The sequence below is a fragment of the Mustela putorius genome, unplaced genomic scaffold (genome assembly GCF_011764305.1).
Source record: "Mustela putorius furo isolate JIRA1106 unplaced genomic scaffold, ASM1176430v1.1 tig00000831_pilon_pilon_pilon, whole genome shotgun sequence".
In the NCBI taxonomy this organism is placed as follows: Eukaryota; Metazoa; Chordata; class Mammalia; order Carnivora; family Mustelidae; genus Mustela; species Mustela putorius.
The window spans coordinates 1,469,602-1,497,568 of record NW_025421490.1 but is presented as its reverse complement, the minus strand read 5'-3'; the positions used below and the strand labels follow the sequence as shown (position 1 = coordinate 1,497,568).

Here is a 27,967-nt window from a genome sequence, read left to right as displayed (position 1 = left end):
ATTCACTTTCCAGGATGCCCAGCGTGGCTCGGTTGGTTAAGCATCTGCCTTCGGCTCAGGTAATAAACCCAGGGCCCTGGGATGGAGTCCTGAGAGCCTGCTTCTCCCGGTTCCTGGCTCAGTAGGGAGTCTGCTTCTCCTTCTGCCCCTCCACCTGCTTGTTTTTTTTTTTTCTCTCTCTATCAAGTAAATAAATAAAATCTTTGAAAAAAATTCATTTCCTCAAACTCTCTTAAGACAGAGGTGGCACTGTTACTCAGTATTGGACAGTAGGTTGAAAGCAAAGAGTCTTCTGGGAGACACTTGCTGAAATTATTCTTTTCTTGATAAAATAAGGACAGACTCAGCTGACTTGTGCCTTTAGCCCTTCATCTCTCAACCTGCCTGGGAACAGATTTGACGTCCATGGCTGGAAAAAAGCCATCTCGTAACCACAAAGACGAAAACCAAACATTGAGGATGATAGAGCAGGTCATCCTTGATGACGTAGGGCAGATTCAGAGGTCTGAGGCTACTGCCTCCTCTGGAGTTCCGGTTACAAAGCTAAGCTGCTGTAATCATTTCTATGGTCAAAAGTAACCCTGGCCAATTCTGGATCCTCCAACAAAAACTCTGGAGTTGAGGAAACAGAGGGCTGTCAAGATTCTGGATGGATCATGAGAACTCTGGACAAGTGGGCTGTGATGGGGGAGAGCAGGGAAGTCTGAAAAATGGACTGAGAACCTCCAGAAGCCAGGGAGGCTGCACCTGGGAATCATGGGTCTGTTTGTAGAGCAGGATCCTCCAGGAAACAAAAGGTGGGAGGCTCCTAGCATGGTACAAAATAGGGTGGGAGAAGGTGTCACTCTTCCCAGGATCAGCTGCTTTCTGGTCCTCAGTTACGTGGGCTAGATTCATTTTCCCAGATTCTTGGTGAGGCCATTGTGATGAAATCTGCACACCATTTCCTTCTCTCCTCTGCCAGGACTCTACCAGAGCTTCGGGCCCCATTTGCATCCAGCTGCCTATGGGTATCAGTAGCTGTTGGACTTAGCAGAGTCAGTAAGTAGCCTGGGGTTGGGTATAGAGAGCAAGAGGGAAAGAATTGCCCTTTCCAGTCATCTGCCTCCTAGAAGGGCGTGCCATCTCCTGCTTCCTTCTGTTATTTTTACTAATTAAAAAAGAAAGAAAGAAAGAGAAACAAAACTCCATCGTCAAGGAAAGGTGAGTAAAAAAAAAGATAAATAAATAAATAAATGCTAGCTGGAAGAGTTTCTTTTTTTTTTAAATTTTTTTTTTAAACTTACTCAGAAGAATGCATTATCTGTTAGTAAGTAGTGTAAGCAATTATCTTTAGCGTGGAACTGGTATATTTTAGGCAATCCTACTGAAATGGTGTAAACAACATTTCCTGTGTCAAAAGCAGGGATCCAAGTCTGTTTTAGAATGGTCCTAATCTCCATCTATTATAATTTCCACCAATAACTTGTCTTTTTATATATGCTGGCATCTGTGTGAAAGACAGCATCCCACATTGACCAAGTCTCCATCTGGTGACAGGCGGGGGAACAGGAACGTAGACTGTCACTTTATGCAGATGGATTTCTATTAATACAAACAAGTGACCCTAAAAGAGAAATTGGCTAGCTCCAGCATAACTTTAAGAAGATTGTTCTGAATTTCCTGAAAGCAGGTTATTTCTAAATACATGGTGTTGCCTTTTATTTTTTTTTTTTTTTTTTTTTTTTTTTTTTTTTTTTAAATTTTATTTATTTGACAGAGAGAAATCACAAGTAGGCAGAGAGGCAGGCAGAGTAAGGAGGAAGCAGGTTCCCTGCAGAGCAGAGAGCCCGATGTGGGGCTTGATCCCAGGACCCTGGGATCATGCCCTGACCACTGAGTGTTGCCCCTGGTTTGCCCTTTTAAACACAGATCAGGCATTTTGTCCTTCTAAGAGCTGGTTTTACAAAATGGGCTTGCTGTTCTGAGCCCATTTGCTTGGGGAGGGTGTGGAAGGAAAAAGATTGCAATGAAAGGAAAAGAGAGGGTCTCTTGTGGGAACAGCCCCAAGTTGTCCTGATCACTGGAGAGGACAGGGTGTGGGGGTGAGGGGCACAACGGGGAAGGGGAGTGGTTTAATTCATGATGGCTGTTGGCCAGCCCTCTTTTCTCCTTCCTTACCATGAGAATATGTAGCTTTCAGATATCCTCAGTGCATCCATTGGGTAAATTTACATTCTGAACCTACACCTAAACCTTTACCAAAGGAGTCTGCTTTCGGGAATCACTAGAAACTCCTTCATTGGCTTCTTCCTCCTCAGTGATCCACCACTGGCCAGCCATGGCAAACAGGGCACCAACTGGGCCATGGAGAGATTCACCAGAATAATAACTCCTAGTTGCAAGTAACCCAGTGGCCTATCAATAGAGATTGAGTGATGTTAGATCCGTGCAGCACAATACTAAGATGCAGTGAAAAATAATATTTTGGAAGAGTTTTTTTCAAACTGGCTATTACAGTACTACTTTTCCCCCAATGTTTGGCTCTACTATTCTATACTTAATACATTTCTTTAAATTGACTCAAGTTTTAAAGCACATATTCCCACCCATCCTTATCCTAAATGATGGTATCTTTGACATGCATTTGATGCACTGATTATATTTTTCAGTACCCAGTAACCTAAACAAGGAAGTATTAAAATAACAAAATGTTCAACTGAGTCTTAGCTAAAATCAGCCTGAGTAACCCCAGTGTTACTCTTCCTACCTTTTGGGAAAACCCTGCTTTAGAAAACTATATGGTGTTCCTGGAGCAAAGGCTATGCTGTTACTTGAAAGAAGCAAACTGCGTGGTCAAAAGTTTGTGAAAATAATGTGAGTGTGTTTGTGTGCGTGTGCATGTGTGTATGACAAAGGCACATATGTTTCCTCCCCATGTTAATAGTGGTTAGCTCTATTGGTCTCAGACTGACTTATGATTTTTTTGTTTTGTTTTGTTTTCTCACAAGAAAATTGATTTAAAAGTGATGACTAACTCATTTTTTAAACTTTATTGAGACATAATTTATGTACTATAAAGTTCATCTTTTTAAGTATAAAATTTGGTTTTTTTTGCATACCCACAGAGTTGTATACTATCAACAAAACCTAGTATTAAGACATTCCATTATCCCAAAAGGAAACTCTGTACACATTACAGCCACTCTCCCATTATCCCCTATACCCAGACCCTGGCAATCACTAATCTACTTTCTGACTTGTGGATTTGCCTTTTCTGGAAATAACATAGAAATAGAATCAGACAATGCATAGACTTTTGTGACTAGCTTCTTTCATTTCAAGTTCATCTATATTGTACCATGTAGTAATACTTGTATTCTTCTTGTTGTAGAATAGCATTCCACTGCCTGAATATCTCACATTGTTATTTATCCATTCGTTAGTTGGTAGACACTTTTTTTTTATTATTTCTACATTTTGGCTATTAAAATAATTCTTCTGTGAACATTTGTGTGCACGCTTACATGGACATGTATTTTCAATTTTCGTGGGTCTATACCCAGGAGTAGAATTGCTGAACTACAAAATAACTCTATGTTTAACAGTTTAAGGAACTACCAAACTGCTTTCCAAAGTGGCTGCATCATTTAAAAGTCCCACCAGCAGTGTATGAGGGTTCCAATATCTCCACAACCTCCCCAACATCTGTTACTTATCTGTCATTTTTATATTGGCCATCCTAGGGGATGTGAAATGGTATTGCATTATGGTTTTGATATATGTTTCCCAGATGACTAAGGATGTTGAGCATCTTTTCATGTGTTTACTAGCCATTTGTACAGGCTTTGCTTTATTGCACTTTACAGATACCACATTTTTTACAAGTTGAAGGTTTGTGGCCATCTTGCAGCAAGCAAGCCTGTCAGTGACATTTTTTTCCTGGATCATTTGCTCATTTCATATTTCTCTGTCACATTTTGGTAATTCTTGCTTTATTTCAGTGGTCCAGAACTGAACCCACCATATATCCTAAGAAGGCATATATGTTCTTTTAGGAGAAATGTCTATTCAGATCTTTTGACCTTTTTTTCAATTAGGTTATTTGTCTTTTTATTAATGAGTTATAGAAGTTCTTTATATAGTCTATATACAAATCACTTTCAGATACATGCTTTCAAATATTTTCTCCCATTTCATTTTCTTGATAGTGTTGTTTGAAGCACAAAAGTTTTAAATTTTGATTAAGTTCCATTATATTTTATTTTGTTGCTTGTGCTTTAGATGTTGTATCTAAGAGTTCATTGACTAATCTAAGGTCATAAAATGTATGCCTATGTTTTCTTCAAGGGGTTTTATAGTTTAGTTTCTATATTTAGGTCTACAATCCATTTTGTGTTAATATTTGTATACTGTTTGAGCAGAGTTAAATTTCCTTTTTTTTCATGGATATCCAGTTGTCCAATCACCATTTGTTGAAAAGACTGTTTTTCCCCTATTAAGGGGGATCTTGGCACCATCATCAAAAATCAGTTGATCACAAATTCACAAATATAAGAGTTTAATTCTATACTCTCAATGCTATTCCATTGATCTGTATGTCTAAACTCACACAAGCACCTCACCATCTTGATTATTGTAGCTTTGTATTAAATTTTGAAATTGGGAAGTATGATTCTTTAAACTTTGTTTTTCTTTCTCAAGACTCTTTTGGCTAGTTTGGGTTTCTTAAATTTCCATCTGAATTCTGGGTTCAGTTTATTTCTTTCTGCCCAACAAAAGGCAGCTAGGATTCTAATACAGGTCACAATGAATTTGTAGATCAGTTTGGGGGAGTACTATCACCTTAATAATACTAAGTCTTCTGATCCATGAACATGGGATTTTTTTCCATTTAGTTATATTTCCTTTAATTTCTTTCAACAATGCCTTTTAGTCTTCAGTATATAAACTAACACTTCTTTCGTTGAATTTATTCCTAGGTATTTTTTTATGTTATTATTATAAGTGGATTCAAATTAAGTTTTACCTTCCTCTTTATCTTTTCCTAAATCTTAAAATTATTTCTACTGATAACCTGATACTCTTATAAGGAGAAAGAATATGAAAAAAGTTTCAGCTTCATGAATATTTGAGAATCCGGACTATGTATTTTTCTGAGGATTTTTTTTTTTTTTTGATGTCTGAATTTGTGTTGTAGTTTGATTCAAATAATTCATGCAGTCCCTAATAGAGCTTGAGAAATTAGCTTCATCTTAACTGCATGTTTAACACATTGTAAAGATGCAAAGTACAAGTGTATTACTTGCAACATACCAGATTTTAGGCTCATTATTTAATGAAAATGAAAGATGTTTTGTTGGAAGTAAGATCAGTAAACACTCGCTTTATAACCTTTAGTCTATAAAGCAAGTCAAACCACTTCATGGTCCTACGGAGCAGAGGGGAAAGGGGGATGAGGATCTCAGTGAGAAGAAAAAAAATACCCGTTTTCTTGGTCCAAATTTTCAATGCAGCTGACCCAACAGAGAAATTAGCTGAATCATCTGCCCATGCCCAGATCTCACTCCATGCTGTAAATTGATTTACCCTTGCAGGTTTATTACATTGTAGCTTTAAATCAGCTCCCATCAGCTAACTGAATCACCAGGCCCCTTAGAGACCTCCACTGGAAATCTCAACCAAAGACTTGAGTTTATGGCTTCAACCTGTCCTTCACAGTATTAACGGATGGTTGATTGGTTGATTGGTTGGTTGGTTGGTTGGTTGGTTGGTTTTAAATCAAATAGAACTTGCTCGCATTAGTGACAGGGACGTTTCTTTTGAACTGTTAGCTGTTTTAGTGAATATGGGGCTTGTTTTGTTTTTGTAGTGGCTACAGGGTGTCAGGTCATCTGTAACAGATCTAAAAGATGCCCGGATCACAGAGATGGTCTCCTGAGGAAGGCTGATACCTCCACATCTAAAATCATAGCTCTTGGCAAGAAAAATTACGAGCCAAAATATTCCGCAAGGAGAACAAGAGCCCAGCTGCAGCTGTCGCTCAGATGAGCCCTTGGGAAAATAGTCTATAACCTAGGACTATCGGCCTTTACCTTACCAGAAAGTGTACACTGAAACTCAAAATTTTCTCTATATATTTTGTAGCATCATCCACGCCTCTCAGTAAGCCCATGTCATGGACTGAGAAAGAAGTATATGTGCATTCACTTCCAGAAAGCACCTATCAATAATAGCATTCCATCAGATTTTATTTTAGAAACAAATCTATGGTCCTCAGCCTCAGAGAGACAAGAACACAGTTGATAATGGTATTCGAATCCTCTTAACAACTTCCAGCCTTTCAAACAGAAACCTGGGTAAATTGAATCTCTTCTTGCAAAACCTAGACTTCAAAAGTTCTGTATACCAATTTCTCTATCCTCTTTTCTCAACATAAAAAGGAACAAGAAAGAACTGAAGATGCAGTCCATCCCTGGGGTATCTCTAAGATAAAACAGCTAAGGTGTCCTGACACTCCTCTCTATAAAAGACCTATTCCTTTCTTTCACAACCAGAACCAGCCCAGAATTGTGCAGCCCTTCAAGGACTCAGATGCTGTGCACATCCAAATAACACTAATCTCACCTCTCAAGAGAGGAAATTGAGTCAAGGAGTCCAGGTAAGAAAGGTCAGGGTCTTCTACAGGCCCTCCTGGGGATGAGCAAGAGGCTATCACACTGAAAGCAAACCGAATAAAAGTGTCAAGGTTTTAGCCAATATTCTCCTCATGAGGTAGAATCCTGTGTGATAACATTTTCATCAGTACAAACTCTCAGGCAAATTGTTCTGTTCCTCTCTCCCTGGGAAGCTTAACCCAAACCCTCAGCCAATTTTTTTCTCAGCAGTCACAGAACACTCTCTTGCCCTGCATCTGTATGATTTCTTTGCAAGACCTTCCTTCTGCAGATAGACTGATAGGTCCACATTCTTCCCTTTACTGCTATGCCTGGCTCTGAGAAGCTAGGCTTAGCCAACTACAGGTCAGCAACTAGACAGCCATTTAAGGTTAAGTCCTCAAAGAGAAATACTGTCTTTTTTTTTTTTTTTCCTGACAGTGACAGGGTCTAAGAAAGTGCCTTCAGATGACGAATCATCTTGTTCTTAAATGAGGCAAAATAGAAAAGCAAACATATAATAGACTTTATAATGTTTCTTTTAGACTTTAATGTCACCCGTTTACAGAATGCACCATGTTTCAGAATATCCTTCCTCATGTGAATCTTCATTTCTGCCTTGCATTCTCAAGCTTCAAGGCCAAGGAAGTCTAGTGGAAGCAAAGCCTCTGGCTGGATTGATTTTTACTGTCATTAGAAGGTTATCTAGGTGAACAGAATTCATTTTATTCAGATAGCGAGAATGGACTCCACATCTTAGTCCAGGTTCCTGATGGGATCAGCCTGGCCTATCATTATGTATCAATCCTTGCCCCTAATGGGCACACAGATTCCTTTAATGTGTGGAATCCCTTTGACAGTTTTCAGCATACACTAGCTGACTGAACACTTGTTGGGAGATTGAATGACAGGTTTGGCAATGGTTCTTTAAAATTTCATCTACAGAAAACAAGAAGAGTGAAGATTCATCCCTCTTGATCATTTCACCAGACATGTCTGCATGAATCCACAAGGGCTAAATTAATTGCATCATGACTCACTGATGGCAAATTGGGTGAACATGGGATAGACTTCACTTATATTTCTAGTCAAGAGGGATTATCACTGACTATTAAGTAATCTTTACATCTTTGCTTTTCTCTATTTTCATTTCCCCCCTCTATTTTCAAAATAAGTATTTTAAATTGGATTAAAAGACATTAAATTGGATTAAAAGAACATTTCCCCTTAAACTTACCCTAACCACAAAGGCAGGTGCTTATTAATAGTTAAAAATGTTAATTGAATGAATCCATAGAACAAAAATGGAGAATCAGGGGGTATAATGCTAAGTAAAAATAAATAACTTAAAATTGGGGTTATAATATTGCTACAAATATATAAAAATTGAATACATATATGGACAGCTTTAAAAGACAACAGACAAATGAAAACATTGATTTTGTTATGGGATCAAATTGAAGGAATTTCCTATCTTGTCATATCTAACACTAATTACAACAAAACAACACTAAAATTGGATGAATCTGATCATACACAAAACTACGTACGTGAGACTATGAAATTAGAAAGCTAATAATATTACAGGAGTTAATCAAAAGATTTGAATCATGGTCTCAAGGTATCTACCTCAGTTCACCTAGTCAAAAATGACAAATAAACTATGGATAAACCCTTCTTGACTGCCCTCTTTGGATAATCCTATATTTCAGTTCAATAAAGATGTATTTATTTATTTATTTATTTGATTTCTGAGTGAGAGTGAGAGAGAGAGAGAGAGAGAGAGAGAGAGAGAATCTGAGGCAGACTTCCCACTGAGTGCAGAGCCAGAGGCAGGGTTTGATCTCACAACCCTGAAATTATAACCTGAGCCAAAACCAAGAGTCAGACACTCAGCTGACTGGGCCACCCAGGTACTCCTAACAAAGACTTTTAAGAAGGAAAAGGTAAAAACTGGCAAGGTTAAAAAGAAAAACATCCTTTTCCAAAACTGGATTACATAAACCTCAAAGTGACTATTAAATTGAACTATCAGGGCCAACAATAAGGAAAGAGGAAGAGTGGCCCCCTCTGGTGTGACCCTGCTAAAAGGGTATAGGAGCATCAGACTTCCTTGCCTTCATGAATTCTTTCTCTTGTCCTTAAATCCCTGGACTTGAAACTCATGATCTCTTAAAATTTTATGGCTCCTAGTTCTAGAGAAAATATGCATTTTAAGCATCTGCTCCATCATCTAAAGCTGAGAAAACTCCCACAAATATAGTCAGACTTGCTGTGTCCCCATGTTAATTTACTGGCCCCCAATTTTTGGTGCCCTTGGCCATATCCTTGGCAGACCATCTCACAATGGTCTCTTCTCTCTTTTTAGTACTATTATTTTTTGCTTTTATTGGAATTATACTGAAATAATTATAGGTTTACATGCAATTCTGAGAGATGATAGAGTCTTCGTACAATTGGCTCAGTTTCCTCCAATGGTAACATTTTATAAAATTATAGTAACAGCACAACTAGGATATTGACTTTGAGACAATCCGCTGATATAATTCAGATTGTGTGTAACCGTGTGTGTGTGTGTGTGTGTGTGTGTGTGTGTGAAGTTTTTTTTTTAATTAACATATAATGTATTATTTGCCCCAGGGGTACAGGTCTGTGAATCATTAGGCTTACACATTTCACAGCACTCACCAGAGCACATACCTTCCCCAATGCCCATAACCCAACCACACTCTCCCTACCGTCCTCCCCCTGGCAGCCCTCAGTTTGTTTTGTGACATTAAGATACTCTTACAGTTTGTCTCCCTCCTAATCCCATCTTGTTTCATTTTTTCCTTCCCTATCCCTCATACTTCCCACTGTGCCTCTCAAATGCCTCATATCAGGGAGATCATATGATAATTGTCTTTCTCTGATTGACTTATTTCACTCAGCGTAATACCCTCTAATTCCATCTATGTCATTGCAAATGGCAAGATTTCATTTCTTTTGATGGCTGCATAGTATTCCCTTGTGTGTGTGTGTGTGTGTGTGTGTGTGTGTGTGTGTGTATCTCCCATCTTCTTTATCCATTCATCTGTTGATGGACATCTAGGTTCTTTCCATAGCTTGGCTATTGTGGACATTGCTGCTATGAACATTCAGGTACATGTGCCCCTTTGGATCACTACATTTGTAGCTTTATGGTAAATACCCTGCAGTGCAATTGCTCGGTCATAGGGTAGCTCTATTTTCGACTTTTTGAGGAACCTCCATGCTGTTTTCCAGAGTGGCTGCACCAGCTTGCATTCCCACCAACAGTGTAGGAGGGTTCCCTTTTCTCCGCATCCTCACTAATATCTGTCATTTCCTGATTTGTTAATTATAGCCGTTCTGACTGGTGTGAAGTGGTATCTCATTGTGGCTTTTGATTTGTATTTCCCTGATGCCAAGTGATGTGGAGCACTTTTTCATGTGTCTGTTTGCCACCTGGATGTCTTCTTTGCAGAAATGTCTGTTCGTGTCCTCTGCCCATTTCTTGATTGGACTGTTTGTTCTTTGGGTGTTGGGTTTGATAAGTTCTTTATAGATTTTGGATACTAGCCCTTTATCAATCTGATACACCATTTGTGAATATCTTCTCCCATTCTGTCAGTTGTCTTTTGGTTTTGTTGACTGTTTCCTTTGCTCTGCAAAAGATTTTGATCTTGATGAAGTCCCAGTAGTTGATTTTTGCCCTTGCTTCCCTTGTCTTTGGCAATGTTTCTAGGAAGAAGTTGCTGTGGCTGAGGTCAAAGAGGTTGCTGCCTGTGTTCTCTTCAAGGATTTTGATGGATTCCTCTATCACATTGAGGTCTTTCATCCATTTTGAGTCTATTTTTGTGTGTGGTGTAAGGAAATTATCCAGTTTCATTTTTCTGCATGTGGCTGTCCAATTTTCCCAACACCATTTGTTGAAGAGACTGTCTTTTTTCCATTGGACTTTCTTTTCTGTTTTGTCGAGGATTAGTTGACCATAGAGTTGAGGATCCATTTCTGGGTCCATTTTTCTATTCCTTTCTATTGATCTATGTGTCTGTTCTTGTGCCAGTACCATACTGTCTTGATGATGGCAGCTTTGTGATAGAGCTTGAAGTCTGGAATTGTGATGCCGCCAACTTTGGTTTTCTTTTTCAACATTCCTCTGGCTATTTGGGGTCTTTTCTGGCTCCATATAAATTTTAGGATTATTTGTTCCATTTCCTTGAAAAACATCGATGGTATTTTGATAGGGATTGCATTAAATGTGTAGATTGCTTTAAGTAGCATAGACATTTTCACAATGTTTGTTCTTCCAATCCATGAGCATGGAACATTTTTCCATTTCCTCAATTTCTTTCATGAATACTTTATAGGTTTCTGAGTACAGATTCTTTGCCATTGGTTAGGTTTATTCCTAGGTATCTTATGGTTTTAGGTGCAATTGTAAATGGGATCGACTCCTTAATTTCTATTTCTTCTGTCTTGTTGTTGGTGTATAGAAATGCAACTGATTTCTGAGCATTGATTTTATATCCTGAACATTTACTGAATTCCTGTACAAGTTCTAGCAGATTTGGAGTGGAGTTTCTGGGTTTTCCACATATAGTATCATATCATCTGCAAAGAGTTAGAGTTTGACTTCTTCTTTGCTGATTTGGATGCATTTAACAAAAATGCATTATTTTTGTTGTCTGATTGCTGAGGCTAGGACTTCTAGTACTATGTTGAATAGCAGTGGTGATAATGGACATCCTGCCATGTTCCTGACCTTAGCAGAAAAGCTCTCAGTTTTTCTCCATTGAGAATTATATTCACTGTGGGTTTTCATAGATGGCTTTGATGATATTGAGGTATGTACCCTCTATCCTGACACTTTGAAGAGTTTTGATCAGGAAAGGATGTTGTACTTTGTCAAATGCTTTTTCAGCATCTATTGAGAGTATCATATAGTTCTTATTCTTTCTTTTATTAATGTCTTGTATCACATTGATTGATTTGCAGATGTTGAACCAAACTTGCAGCCCTAGAATAAATTCCACTTAGCCGTGGTGAATAATCCTTTTAATGTACTGTTGAATCCAATGGGCTAGTATTTTGGTGAGAATTTTCGCATCTGTGTTCATCAAGGATATTAGTTGGCAATTCTCTTTGTTGATGGGGTCTTTGTCTGGTTTGGGAACCAAGGTAATGCTGGTCTCATAAAATGAGTTTGGAAGTTTCCTTCCATTTCTATTTTTTGGAACAGTTTCAGGAGAATAGGTATTAATTTTTCCTTAAATGTTTGGTAGAATTCCCCCTGGGAAGCCATCTGGCCCTGGACTCTTGTTTGTTGGGAGATTTTGGATGACTGCTTCAATCTTCTTACTGGTAATGGGTCTGTTCAGGTTTTCTGTTTTTTCCTGGTTCAGTTTTGGTAGTTTATACATCTCTAGGAATGCATCCATTTCTTCCAGATTGTCAAATTTACTGGCATATAGTTGCATATAATTGTTTGTATTTCTTTGGTGTTGGTTATGATTTCTCCTCTTTCATTCATGATTTTATTTATTTGGGTCCTTTCTCTTTTCTTTTTGATAAGTGTGGCTAGGGGTTTATCTATCTTATTCTTTTTTTTTTTTTTAAGATTTTATTTATTTATTTGACAGAGAGAGATCACAAGTAGGCAGAGAGGCAGGCAGAGAGAGAGGAGGAAGCAGGCTCCCTGCTGAGCAGAGAGCCCGATGTGGGACTCGATCCCAGGACCCTGAGATTATGACCTGAGCCAAAGGCAGTGGCTTAACCCGCTGAGCCACCCAGGTGCCCCTATCTATCTTATTCTTTCAAAGAACCAGCTCCTAAAAAACAAAACAAAACAAAACAAAACAAAAACTAGCTCCTAGTTTCCTTGATTTGCTCTACTGTTCTTTTTGTTTCTATTTCATTAGTTTCTGCTCTGATCTTTATTATTTCTCTTCTCTTGCTGGGTTTAGGCTTTATTTGCTGTTCTTTCTCCAGCTCCTTTAGGTATAGGGTTAGGTTGTGTATTTGAGACCTTTCTTGTTTCTTGAGAAAGACTTGTATCATTATATACTTTCTTCTCAGGACTGTCTTTGCTGTGTCCCACAGATTTTGAACAGTTGTGTTTTCATTATCTTTTGTTTCCATAAATTTTTTCAATTCTTTTTTAATTTCCTGATTGAACCATTCATCCTTTAGTAGGATGCTCTTTAGTCTCCATTTATTTGGGTTCTTTCCAACTTTACTCTTGTGATTGAGCGCTAGCTTCAGAGCATTGTGGTCTGAAAATATGCAGAAATTATTCCAATCTTTGGTACTGGTTGAGACATGATTTGTGACCCAGGATGTGATCTATTCTGGAGAATATTCCATGTACACCACAGAAGAATATGTATTCTGGTGCTTTGGAAGGCAGCTATGCTCACCACTATACCACCAACGCTATTCTGTTGCTTTGGGATGGAATGTTCTGAATAGATCTGTGGTGTTCATCTGGTCCAATGTGTCACTTAAGGCTTTTATTTCCTTGTTGATCTTTTGCTTGGATGATTGGTCCATTTCAGTGAGGGAGGTATTAAAGTCCCCTACTGTTATTGTATTATCGTCAATGTGTTTCTTTGATTTTGTTATTAATTGTTTTATATAGTTAGCTGCTCCCATGTTAGGGGCATAAGTATTTAAAATTGTTAGATCTTCTTGTTGGAAAGGCCCTTTGAGTATGACATAGTGTCCTTCCTCATATATTATTATAGTCTTTGGCTTAAAATCTAATTTATCTGATATAAGGATTGCCACCCCAGCTTTCTTTTGATGCCCATTTAGCATGGTAAATTGTTTTCCACCCCCTCACTTTAAATTTGGAGGTGTTTGGGTGTTTAAAATGAGTTTCTTGTACATAGCATATTGATGGGTTTTGGCTTTTTTATCCATTATGATAGCCTGTGTCTTTTGATTGGGACATTGAGCCCATTTACATTCAAGGTAACTATTGAGAGATATGAATTTAGTGCCATCATATTGCCTGTAAGGTGACTATTACTGTATATTGTCTCTGTCCCTTTCTGCTCTACTACTTTTAAGCTCTCTCTTTGCTTAGAGGACCACTTTCAATATTTCCTGCAGGGCTGATTTGGTGTTTGCAAATTCTTTTAGATTTTGTTTGTCCTGGAAGCTTTTTATCTCTCCTTCTATTTTCAATGATAGCCTAGCTGGATATAGTATTCTTGGCTGCATGTTTTTCTCAACTAGTGCTCTGAATATATCATGCCAGTTCTTTCTGGCCTGCCAGGTCTCTGTGGATAACTCTGCTGCCAAACTAATATTTTTACCATTGTATGTTGCAGACTTCTTGTCTGGAGCTGCTTTCAGGATTTTCTTTGTTGGTAAGACTTGTAAGTTTTACTATTAGATGATGGGGTGTGGACCCATTTTTATTGATTTCAAGGGGGGTTCTCTGTGTCTCCTGGATTTTGATGCTTGTTCCCTTTGCCATATTAAAGAAATTCTCTACTATAATTCTCTCCAATATACCTTCTGCCCTCCTCTCTCTTTCTTCTTCTGAAATCCCAATTATTCTAATATTGTTTCATCTTATGGTATCACTTATCTCTTGAAATCTCCCTTCGTAGTCCAGCAGTTGTTTGTCTCTCTTGTCTCTTTTGCTCAGCTTCTTTATTCTTCATCATTTGGTCTTCTATATCACTAATTCTCTCTTCTGCCTCATTTATCCCAGCAGTAAGAGCCTCCATTTTTTACTGCACCTCATTAAAAGCTTTTTTGATTTCAGCTTGGTTAGATTTCAGTTCTTTTATTTCTCCAGAAAAGGGATTTTATTTCTCCAGACAGGCTTTCTCTAAAACCTTCCTTGTCTTTTTTGAGCCTAGCTAGCACCTTGAGAATCATCATTCTGAACTCTAGATCTGACATATTCCCAACGTCCGTATTGATTAGGTCCCTAGCCTTTGGTACTGCCTCTTGTTCTTTTTTTTTTTTTTTGTGGTGACTTTTTACTGCCCTGTCATTTTATCCAGATAAGAATATATGAACAAGAGAATAAAATACTAAAAAGGTGCCAAAGACCCCAGAAAAATGTATGCTTACCAAATCAGAAGAGACCCCCAAATTGGGGGGAGAAGAAAGGGAGTAAAAAAAAATTTTTTTTTTAATTTTTAAGTATACATATGTATATATATATACTTAAAAAATTTATTTATATGTGTGTGTGTGTGTGTGTGTGTGTGTGTGTGTGTATTAGACTGGTAAATAGAACAGAGCCACCCACTTGATACTTGATTTTGGGTGTATTTTGGTCTCTTAGAAGAAACTACCTCCCAAAATTTTAAAGAAAGAAAAATTATATATATACAAAAATAATGGTAAACATGATGAATGGATAGAATATGACTATAAAGATAAAAAAAATTTTAAAAAGTTCTAAAAAAGGAATTGATAAGGTAAGTTGGTTGGAAAAGAAAGAAAAAGAAAGTGGAGAGAATTTGCTGAGGCTAGAGACTAGAACAAAGCCCTGTGCTAGATTTAGGGTATATTTTGATCTATTAGAAGAATTTTATCCCAAAAATATACATATAGGTTATATGTATAACCTATATATATATATACAAAAAATAAAGTTAGATATAATTTATGTTAGCTACAAAAATAAAGTTAGGTACAATGAAGGATATAATATGAGTATAATAATGAAGGCTCAAAAATATTTTTTTAGAAAGGTATTGTTGGGCGCCTGGGTGGCTCAGTGGGTTAAGCCGCTGCCTTCGGCTCAGGTCATGATCTCAGGGTCCTGGGATCGAGTCCCGCATCTTTAAAAAAAAAAAAAAGAAAGGTATTGTTACGATAAACTAGTTAAAAAACATTAAAAGTTTTTTTTTAAAGATTTTATTTATTTATTTGTCAGAGAGAGAGCAAGCGAGAGCGAGCACAGGCAGACAGAGTGAAAGGTAGAGTCAGAGGAAGAAGCAGGCTCCCTGCGGAGCAAGGAGCCGGATGTGGGACTCGATCCGAGGACGCTGGGATCATGACCTGAGCCAAAGGCAGCTGCTTAACCAACTGAGCCACCCAGGCGTCCCAAAAACATTAAAAGTTTTAAAACTTTTAAAAACTTTAAAAGTTTTAAAATTTTTCCTCAAAGCTTAAAAAAATTAGAATAAGAAAAAAGTAAAATTTAAAAAATTTAATTAACTTTGCAAGACTAAAGAATCATGGGGAGAAAGCCAAGAATTCCATGCTTTGCTTTCCCCTTCTCTGGAATTCCACTGCTCTCCTTGACCAGTAAGCTTGGTCTTGGCTTGATGTTCTTGCTGATCTTCTGGGGAGGGGCCTGTTGTAGTGATTCTCAAATGTCTCTGCCGGAGGCAGAATTGCACCACCCTTGCCAGGGGCTGGGCTAAGCCATCTGCTCGTCTTGGCTATCTGGAGGTTTTGTTCACTGAATGCTTTCCATAGAGCTCTGGAGGACAGGAATGAAGATGGCGGTCGCCCAGTCTCCCACCAAGAGGAGGTGAGAGCTCGGGCCCTGCTCCTCAGTGTGCCCTCAGAGAAAATCTATCAGTCCCTCCTGTCTCCCTGGTCTCCCGCCTCGCTCTGAGCTCGCCCAGCCTGTGACCGAGCATTTCTATCTCTGGCCCACGGTCTGCTTGAAGTCTCCAAACCCAGCAGATTCCTGCCACGTGTTCTAGGGCTGCTTCTCCTGGAGGAGGAATGTAAGTCTCCTGAGATCTGCCACTTGTGGGGCTCCTGCTCAAAGAGCAGTGACCCAATTGTGTCACAGATCATAGTTTAAGGGAACCCAAAGCTGAGAGCTCACTCCTCAGCTCCATCTCTGCTGCTGGCTTCCCTGCTCTGATACCTGGCAACTCTGCCACACTCAGACACCTCTGATCCTTCTGTGACCCTGTGGTACCTGAGACCACACTGTCCCTGCTAGAGCTCCACCCCCGCTTAGCCTCTGGATCGCCATCCTTCAGTGGGGCAGACTTCTAAAAGTTCGTGTTTTGTGCTCCATTGCTCCACCACTTGCCGGGAGCCAGTCCCTCCCCCCGCAGTCTGTCTCCCTGTAGCTTTGGATTCACTTCTCTGCACGTCCTACCTTTCAGAAAGTAGACGATTTTCTGTTTCTAGAATTGCTGCTCTTCTTCTCTTTGATCTCCTATTGGGTTTGTATGTGTTTGGAATGGTTTGATAACTATCTAGCTGAACTCCTGCGACCTGATGTCTTCTCAGTCTGCTACTCCTCCGCCATCTTGACTCTCCATTTGTCAAGTTTTATACCATTTTTTGATGGCCTCCAGTTTTTGCCAAGTTACTTCCCCTAATGTTCTCTTCAGTCATAGTGCATTCAGAATATTTTCAAAGTGCAATCCACACAACAATTAATCTGGAATGTTCTGCATCTGCCCCAAATTGGAGACTCATTGGTTTATGATTCATCTGTTCAATGGTCCACATCTACTTTCTTTTTAGCATTACAGGGAATGAATTTTCTTGGACTTAGATGAATGTGAGTCATCTTTGGGTTAATCTGTTCCATCTGGGTATAGATTCCAACTTCTTCATGGTTTATTCATTCATTCAAAAAATATTTACTGGTTGATTTCCAGAGTCCTCAAAGTAGTGTCTGAGGAGCTTGGTGTACAGTGGGAAACAACAACCAGGATCTCTGCTCTCAGAAGACTTATGATCTAGGCATCCCAGATCATGCCAACTATGAACTTCTAGAATCAAGGAGGTAGGGATTAGCTGAAAGGGTGGATGTGCTTTTTAAAAGTTCAATGCAATTTCCTCATTTGTCTTAACAAATAAATGACCTTCATCTGGCTTCCCTGGGAATCCATCTCCCTAAAGAAAGAAGAGAATATATTACAAGTGGGATTCAAAGAGAAATACTGTGGGAACATTCAGTTTCTGACATCTCAAGGGGTTACACAGCATAAGCCAAGCAACCTAAACCATTATCTTGAAAGAAGATTTCTCAAATTCTTATCCTTTAGTGTGGTACCAGCCAAGCTTGAAGAACCTAGTCCATACAGTTCATCTAAGTGGAGAGAGGATCCTTTCCAACCAGAAGCTTGATGTAGAATGACACAACGGGAAAGACTTGGGGGAAAGAAAAAAACAAACAAACAAAGAGAAACAAATAAAAAGAGTTGCACTTATACCACACATTCAGGTTATAGTGTGAGTGAAAATTGCTATCAAGCTACCTGAACATTAAAGAAACAAAAACTATAATCACCAAAGATATTAGAACTGTATCCAAAGTTCAAACAACAAAATCCTTAGCCTCAGCCTGACTTATTCAGAATCTTGAAATATATCTTGGGGATAACTCTTCAGGGTCCACCCTTCTAAAACTCATTCTCCTACCCAGACTCTGCATAGGGTATTTTACGGTGGAAACGACCAGATGGTTCCACCTGCCTTTTACCAGTCCAAACCTTACTCATCCATTCCTTGGGCAAGGATTTGCAACCAAATTCTTGTTCAAGTGCTTGCCTTGACTCAAGGCTCTTTTTTTGAGTAAATGCTGCCTTTGCACAGACACCCTGTTATCAGCTGTTGTGCACAAATCTGGTAGCCCCTTTTCTGGGCTAGCATACCACTTAGGATACTAAATTTGCATAACAGAATGTCGTCTTTGCCACCTGCACACCTGTTACCTAAAGCATATGGCTCTTTCTTTAATCAACAGCACAAAACAGAGGCTCTACAAGCACTCCTAGGAGATTTCAGTCCTGCTTCTGATCCAGCCCTTGGCAATAGCTTGCTGGAAACATCTGATATTTGAAGGAGAGACTAGAAGACATGCTAACTACACATTCCTCTAGATACCTAAGTTAAAACATTTCCCTGTTAAGTGTAAATATTTCAAAAACAATGTACCTGGATGCTTTCTGTGATCTACCCACCCCCATAAAAGCTCTTGCACTAAAATGGATTATAACAGAGGTAAACACAGATTTACGTGTAGTCTACTTCCGCATCATTTGCAACTCTGTATCTGATTGAGCATCTTTGAAAACGCAAGATTTGCAGAAAGCTGGAGGAGCCCCTGTGCCTCTCAAATGTGTGGAGTCTTGGTATGGTTCTCAGGAGCCTAGCTCTGAACCTCTTTTTTTTGTGTGAAAAATAAACATCTGAATTTTTCAAACCACTGTTATTTCAAGATTTTTCTGTTACATGCAGTGAGGCTCGTGAACAGTCACAATCCTAAAAATCCTTGTGGTGTTCATTACTTCATTAGGCAAATTTTTTATCACCCCAAATATGCTAGGCACCATTCTAAGTATCTATAAATGGATAAAATATGGTCTCTATGCTGAAGGAACAAAGAAAAAATATATAACACAGGCCATGTATGTAATTGTATTTATTTATTTATTAAAAATACACACCTTTATTTATTTACTTAACAGGCAGTTTAAGCCCTTGAGGGGCACAGCATCTCACAGATTCTTCAGCCAATGGCTTTGGCAGAAAGATTCCTTTGGAATTCAGCACAAGCCTTGCCACTGTTTCCATGAGTGTGAGTTACTTTCCCCACATCACTATTTTGTTCTGTTTGCCACCAGGAGTCACTATGTTGTCCTCTGCGTTGTACATGTAAGTGCATCTCTTGCCTAGAAAGAATTCAGTGTCATCTTGAGCATAAACACCTTCAATTTTAAGAAGGGCTGTGTGCTCCCTCTGGTTCTGGAAACCCTTGCTTATAGCCAGCAAACATGGCCTTGGACCACAGCCTTCCACACACATTTGTTGTTTTAGTTCTGTCCCCAGGGAGACCCCGCAGGCTCCAAGATGGTGGAAAGGGTACCACATGTATGATTTAAAATTTTCTGGTAGCCACATTTAACAATAAGCAAAAGTAGCAAGTAAAACAGATTGAATTATTTATTTTCTGTAACCCAATATATCACAAATATTACCACTAAATCAATATAAAAATAGAGAAGTGATATTGACCCATTAGCAGATAGAGGTTTTGAAAAATGGGAAAATCATTGGAAATGCTGTCTTCATTTTGTTGGTTTCCTTTCTTATGCAAATGCTTTTTGGTATGCTGTGGTTCCATTTGTCTATTTTTGCTTTTGTTGCTTATGGTTTGATGGCATATCTAAAAAACCATTGCCAAGACTAATGTCAAAGATTTCCATCTATGTTTTCTTCTAAGAGTTTTACAGTTTCCAGTCTTATGTTTAAGCCTTTAGTCCATCATTTGTTAGAGACTATCCTTTCCTCATTGGGTGTTCTTGATACCCTGGTTGAGCCTTAGTTCTGTTTGAGTTTACTTTTAGACTTCTCTTCCATTGGTCCATATGTCTGTCTTAATGCTGGTGCCGTGCTGGTTTAATTACTGTAGCTTTGTAATATATTTTGAAATAAAGGAGTGTGATACCTCTAACTTTGTTCTTCTTTCTTAAGATGGCTTTGAATATTTGGGATCTTCTGTGTTTCCATATGAATTTCAAGGTGGTCCTTTATATTTTTTATAAAAAATACCATAGAGATTTTGATGGGGATAATATTGCATCTATAAATTGCTGTGGGTAGTATAGATATTTTAAAGATAATAAGTCTTCCAATTAGCGAACACAGAATATCTTTCCGTTTATTTGTGTGTTTTTTTCTTCTTATTTTTTTTATTAAGATTTTATTTATTTATTTGACAGATAGAGATCACAAGTAGGCAGAGAAGCAGGCAGAGAGAGAGGGAGGAGGAAGCAGGCTCCCTGCTGAGCAGAGAGCCCAATGTGGGGCTCAATCTCAGCACCCTGGGATCAGGACCGAGCTGAAGGCAGAGGCTTTAATCCCCACTTAGTCACCCAGGCGCCCCTGTGTGTGCATGTGTGTGCGTGGTTTTTTTAAAAGATTTTATTTATTTGTTTGTGAGAGAGAGAGAGAACACAAGCAGGGGGAGTGGTAGGCAGAGGGAGAAGTGGGATCCCCAATAAGCAAGGAGCTGGATGTGGGACTCAATTCCAGGACCCTGGGATCATGACCTGAGCTGAAGGCAGATGCTTAACAACTGAGTCACCCAGTCATCCTTCATTTATTTGTGTTTGTAAAATAAAATTTTCACCCTTGTACATGTTAGTGGGAATGTAAAATAGTATAGCCACTATGGGAAATAGTATAATGTTTTTTCAAAAAATAAAAAAATAGAACTAATGATCTTCATTGTAGCATTCTTCACAATAGCCAAAATAGGAAAACAATCCAAATGTATATCAATAGATAAATGAAGAAAGAAAGTTTGCATATACATACAAGGAGATATTATTTAGCCTTTAAAAAGAAAGAAACCCTTAAAAAAATAATAAAATTAAATTAAATTAAAAAAAAGAAGGAAACCCTACCATGTGTGACAAAATGAATGAAACTGAAGAACATTATGCTAAATGAAATGGGCCAGTGACAGGGCAAATACTGCATGATTCTGCTTATATGAAAACACTCAAACTTACAGAAGCAGAGAGTAGAATGTTGGTTGCAAGGGATTAGGGGAGGGGGAAAGGGGATTTTGTTCAACAGAAATAAAGTTTCAATTCTGCAAGATGAGAAACTTCTGGAAATATGCCACACAATATCATGCCTTAGGGAACAATATAGGGTTGTATACTTAAAATTTTTTCAAAGGGTAAATCTCATGTTAAATATTCTTATCAAAAATTTTTAAAGTGGAAAATACTAGTATTGAGATATTTTACATCTTTTTTTCTTAAACCAGGCCTTCAAAATCCAGTGTATATTTTATATTTATAGAACATCTCAGTTTGGACCAGTTCATTTCTAATGCTCAAGAGCACACGTGACTAACATTAAACAGTACATATCTAGGTGAGTATATATATATATATATATATATATATATATACACACACAATCCAATGTGTAGATATTACTTTCTATTATTTCTGTTATCAAGTATTATAATTTAGCAGTTCTTTCAAACTAAATATATAGTTAGTTATATATATTTCATAGTTATATACAACTATATATAGTGTATATACATACATATATGTATATACATGTATATATGTATATGTATGTATGCATTGGCATGAATTTGGGGGAAATCATGATGTAATTTTTAACTTAATTTTCTTTTTTTCCTCAGCTCCAAAATTTCCTACCTGTGAGTTCTGCCTCCTTGTGGAGATAATTACTTTCAACTCTTCTGTTTCTTTTTATATGTACCATAATATTTTTAAACAATAAGCTTACACTACTATTTTATGATTTTTACATTTAACTAATTCTTGTCTTTCTTTTATGGAGATGAAAATTTAACTCTCTTATACTTTCTCTCTTATACATGTACACATACATACTTTCTTTTTCTTCATGTTTGCAGTAATCATTATTATGTTTAAATTATTCAAATTGAGATAGAGAATGTGATATATTTACTGTCTCATACAAATTTTTGTTTTTCTAGAGTTTATAATTGCCTTAGTGTTTTCATGTGGTTTTCTATAATATCATGACTTTTTCCTCTTAGCATTCCTACATAGACATAAAATAAACTATCTTAGCATGGGCAAGCCATAAGGAATTGTAATTATTTTGTTTTTTCTCATCAATATTTCTTGTGGAATTCTCTAACCACCTGATATAATGTGAACTTGACCCCTGAGCCTCAGACATAGCTTTCATCCTGGATCTTTTTTCATCACAGCACTAGGATGTCCTTTTGATCCTGTTTTCATCTCCCATTGCTTGGATCTATTACTGTCTTCCTCTTTATTGGTTTACTCTCTTGCTTGGGTAGAACACATCCTCCTGTCACTTCATGAGACAGGATATATGTAAAGTGGAATTTTGAGATCTTGTGTGCCACAACACATTCTATTTCCTTCTGATCCTTGATTAATAATAGCTTTTTGTGTATGATTCTAGGTTGAACTGACTTTTCCCTCAGAATTTTCAAAGTACCATTTCGTTATATGATAGCTACTGATTTTGCAGTTCAAAAATCTAGCTCCAAATGATTATTAATCACTGGTCTTGATCTTCTCTTTCCTCTAGCAGTCTTTGAGCTTGCTTCTTTTTCCAGGTTCTAAAATTTCACTATTATATGAGTTGATGAGTTTTTTCTTCATTTGTTTCAGCCTTCAATGGACACTTTAAATCTGTAATACGTTTTTCAGTTCTTGAAATTTTTCTTGTGTAATTTATTTGATATCTTCCTTTCATTTCTCTATTTTTTTTTGATTATAGAACTTTTATTAATCTATTAAAATCCCCTAATTTACTTTTCTATTTTCCATATCAGTATCCCCTTATTATACTTTCTGAGAGATTTCCTCAAATTTACCTTCTAAGCCTTGTATTTAATTTCTTTTTATTCCACGTTAACAGTTTTCAAAAACTCATGTTGATTCAATTCCACTAACATTTATGGAGTATCTCTTATTATAAGTTACTATATTTGGGGCTGGTTGTGGGGGAAAAAACAAAAATAAAAATATATCTCAATTCGAAGATCTTATCATCTATAAAGATGTGCACAAGTATTTATAAAATAAAAGCTACTTTAATTTGATTCAACAAATCTGAAGTAGGGAAGGAAGAAATGTCATCACTATTATTCTCATTTCTAAATCAGAACTGCAACTAATGAGCACATCAGCAAGTTAATTAAAATATATTACTAGTGATCACATTGAGAAACCTGGTAAATTTTCCTTTCAGATGGACAATACTCAATGTAAAACTCTGATTGACATTAGTTCAGTAATTCTAATATATGTCTCACAGCCCATGATAGATATAATGAGTATAAAGTTAAATTCTGAAGAAAATCTATCCCATCCTGTTACAGAATACTTTGAGATCAAATAATAAAACTCTTTAAAAGTATGTAGGATATTCAACTACTGGCACACCCTACATGAAGAGATCACTCAATTGGTTTTCGTCCTGGTTAAAAAAAGAATCCTCTAACCAAGGTCACATATGGGATTATTCACAAGTCTTAAATCTAGTAATAGAATGGATAATGGGAAGGCAAGAAGGGATATTTCACAGTTTTGACTCAAAATGTCTGAGCAGCATTTATAATAGAGCAACATAAAAGAATTGCTGTTTGACACAAACAGCAGGGGAATCCAATCCACTTGCCCAGAATTATGAAAGAAGACAGGGTTCTAGAAAAGGAAGTTAGAAGTCAAGGCTGTATTGCTTTGAGTGAACCCACTCAAATAAACAGTAGCTTTTCTTCACCCTACTCCCAGCTTTATTGAGATTGACATATAACATTATATAAGTTTAAGGTGTACAGTGTGTTGATTCAATACACTTATAATATTACAAAATGGTTACCACCATAGAGTGGCTAACACCCCATCCTGTCACATAATTACCACTTCTCTTGTGGTGAGAACATTTAAGATTTACTCTCTCAACAATTTTCAAGTACATAATACAGTATTATTAACTATAATCACCATGCTTTACATTAGACCCCCAGAACTTACTCATCTTAAAACTGGAAGTATAATATTCACTGGCCAGCATATCCCCATTTCCCCCACCCTTCCCCAGCCCCTGATCACCACCATTCTGCTCTCTAGTCCTATGAGTTCAGCTTCTTAGATGCCATAATAAGTTATACACTATTTGCCTTTCTCAGACTTATTTCATTTAGCATAATGACATCACATTCCATCCATGTTGTCACAAATGGCAAGATTTCCTTCTTTCTTGTGGCTAAATAATATTAAAATATATATATGTATGTATGTAATATATATGTATAGTATATGAATATGTAATATATACTATATATAACATATAACATACATTGTATATATTATAATAATGTACATAACTTCTTGATGCAATCACCCATGATGGATACTTGGTTGTTTCCTTATCTTGGCTACTGTGAGTAGTGCTGCATTGAGCATGGGAATGCAGATATCTCTTCAATATCATGTTTTCATTTCCTTTGGATATATACACAGAAGTAGGATTGCTGGATCATATGGTAGTTCTATTTTTAACTATTTGAGCAACCTCCATAGTGCTTTCTACTGTGGCTGGACCAGTATACATTCCTATCTTCTTATTGGTAGTGCATAAGGATTCCCTTTTATCCACATCCTTGCCAGCACTTGTCTTCTCTTGTCGTCTTGATGATAGCCCTTCTAACAGGTGTGAGGTGATAGTTCACTGTGGTTTGGATTTGCATTTCTCTGATGATGAACGATGTTGAGTACCTTTTCATATGTATGTTGAACATTTGAATGTCTTCTTTGGAAAAAATGTCTATTCAGATCTTTGGCCCATTTTTAAAATCAGATTATCTGAGGTTTTTTGCTATTAAGTTGTATGAGTTCTTTTTATATTTTGGGTATCAACCCCCTATCGGAGATATGATTTGCAGCCATTTTCTCCCATTCCAAAGGCTACCTTTTCATTTTATTGATTGTTTCTTTTTCTGTGCACACGCTTTTTAGTTTGATGTAATTTTTCCTCTGTGTATGTGTGTGTGCGCGCGCGCACCTGCCTGTGCATGTTCCACACGACCAAGCCAATCTCTGACACCAGCTGGGTGTCCTACAATTTAATTCAGACACTATTTACCCAGAGTACCTGGAGATATCTCACAGGTTACAGGCTCAGCCCTCCAACACTGTCCCTCCCCCCACCACACACTTCAGGTACCAATCCCAAATCCAGGTAGTTCCCTGAGCTTCTGACCCCCTGGCTATAGATCAGGCTTCAGCAAACCACTCCTTGGGTTAAATTAATTTGCTAGAGCAGCTCCCAGAACTCGAAGAAATATGTTACTTATTTGAGTACTGGTTTATTATAAAAAGATATAACTCAGGAACAGCCATATCGAAGAAATGCTTAGGGCAAGATATGGCTCAGAGCTTCCATGCTGTCTCCAGGCATGCCACTTTTTGAGCCCCTCCACAGGTTCACCAACCTGGAAGTTCTCTGAATCTTCTCTCTTTAGGTTTTCATGGAGGATTTGTTATAGAGCATGGTTGATTAAATCATCAGCCATTCAAGCCTGAACTCAGTCTATGGCCCCAGTACCCCATCCCAGATCTCAGTGTGGGACTGAAAATTCCAACCCTCTAACCACATGGTTGGGCCCTTTGGCAATCAGTCCACATCCTTAGGCGAGCTAAGGGGTTTTCCAAAAGTCACCATTTATGTAACAGTAGACACCTTTTTATGTCTCTCATAACTTAGGAATTTCCAAGGGTTCTGGAGTTCTGTGCTAAAAAAAAAAAAAAAGGTAAAGATCAATTTCTTCATTATAAGCCACAATATCAGAGTCTTCAATACATTTCAGGTTAATTTTCATGAATGATGTAAGATAAGAGTCTAATTTCATTTTTCTGCATCTGCTATCCTGTTTTCCCAACACCGTTTTTTAAGAGACTATCCTTTCCCCATTGAATATTCTTGGCTCCTTAAATAACAACTTTTCATGCCCTAGGGTCCAGAAGCAAAAGCCAGCTGAAACTGGTGGATGGGAACATTGTTTTGTCTGCAGATATAAAAGATGCTTCCCCAAGGGCTATGCTGGCATTTGACAATGCTAAAGAAAGCCCAACTGTTCTGCGACTATTATTCTTCCTTGGGTTCTTCAATTTCAAGGGCACATCATCCCCAGGTCCAAGTTTTGGGAGAAGCTATAAGTGATTGATACAGCACATAACTTTATTAAATGGTTTGGTCATGATCTTTAGCACCATGTCTGTTATAGCAAACAAAGTTCTGTTGAGGAATAAATCCACAGTAGGGCAGTGGACAGCAAAATGAATGGTGTTCTTGCATGCCTGAAATAAATAGGTCATAACAACCCATTTCATTGGCTTAACCAATTCAGACCTCTATAAGGCTGTCCAATCCTCTATGTAGTGTTGTTGTTTTTTTTTTAATTCAATTTGAAGATCTAATTGGCTTTATAAAATGATTCATAAATCAGGCAGAATCACATCTTACAAGTAGGGAGGCAATCCAAAGTGCTCCCAAAAGGGAAATGTTTTTAAAGGCAGGAAGTCATAAACAGAAAGAAGGGATTATTTCAGGTGAGGTCACCTTCATTTGGGGACCAAAGGGTTGTAGGTGGATCACCTCCTCTTCCTTTGGGGAATGAAGAAGGCCCATATGACTGATCATATTATTAGTACTGACCAGAAAATTCTTGACTGACCAGTTAAGAATACATTTCTGGGGGAGGTTGAAAGTGCAGTTAGGTTAGGTTTGAAGCCTCAGTTTGGTGACTTGGCCCAAGTGACACCATTTTGCATCTCTGGTTTTCTTTTGAATAGTGTCTATTGGCTAGTTACATGCCATAAGAAACCAAATGGTTCATGTGCTTAGTAGATTTCTTCATTGGAAATGTCATTTTGTATCTCAAGAGCCTAACACAGTGTCTGGCACAGCATGAGTGCTCCATAAATATTTGCTGGATAAATGAGCTCTAAGAAGTCTTAGACTAAGCAATTTAGTTCTCTTCTCACTACCTACTGTGCTAAAAATCTCCTTAGCTGATACTATATGACACTTAGGAGACCTTTCTTGTTTTTTTTTTAATATATTTCATATAAAAAAGGTTCAAAGAAAAAAGTTGAATAGTACTTCGGCATATATTTATGGAACACCTGCCATGTTCAAGGCACTGTTGGGGAAATAAAACTCTAAGGCAATGTTTTCCCTACAATAGCTTAAAGCCTCAAAGAAGAAGTAAGAAATGCATTCTCAGAATTACAGAATTTCTTTTTTATTTTTTTTTAAATTTTATTTATTTATTTTATTTGACAGAGAGAGATCACAAGTAGGCAGAGAGGCAGGCAGAGACAGAGGGGGAAGCAGGCTTCCTGCTGAGCAGAGAGCCCGATGCGGGGCTCGATCCCAGGACACTGAGATCATGACCCGAACCGAAGGCAGAGGCTTAATCCACTGAGCCACCCAGGCGCCCCACAGAATTACAGAATTTCTAATAATAAATGCAGCCATATGAAATTGGTATGCCTCAAATATTGCATGTGAATTACAAAATAAGTCTCCTGCTTGTTGAATGCTTCAAGTTGTTGAATGTTGAGACCGAATAACCCTGAGCCATCCCTGGCCATGAGTAATGGTCTTATTTTTAGCGTTTTCCTTACTAGGTACAAGTACTCTCCAGTTTTTGAAAGCTTGCATTACACCACTTTGCTTTTAGGAAGGGCCTACACTGGTATCTGCTTTCACTAACCAAAAGATATCTTGAGACCATTTCGTTTATAGGAAAAAAGGCAAAAAGTGAAAATAGCATTCAGCAGGTTTTGCAGGGACCCATGACAGAGGCA

The 27,967-nt window shown here is 37.8% G+C and overlaps 1 long non-coding RNA gene across 1 annotated transcript; it reads left to right on the top strand.

Annotated features, from left to right (window-relative positions):
- LOC106006662 lies at nucleotides 1-26,345 on the top strand. The gene is made up of 4 exons (XR_006608119.1): nucleotides 1-59; nucleotides 965-1,041; nucleotides 21,408-21,482; nucleotides 26,110-26,345. It is a non-coding gene; the product is annotated as an uncharacterized LOC106006662 (long non-coding RNA).
- The last annotated feature ends 1,622 nt before the right edge of the window (nucleotides 26,346-27,967 follow it).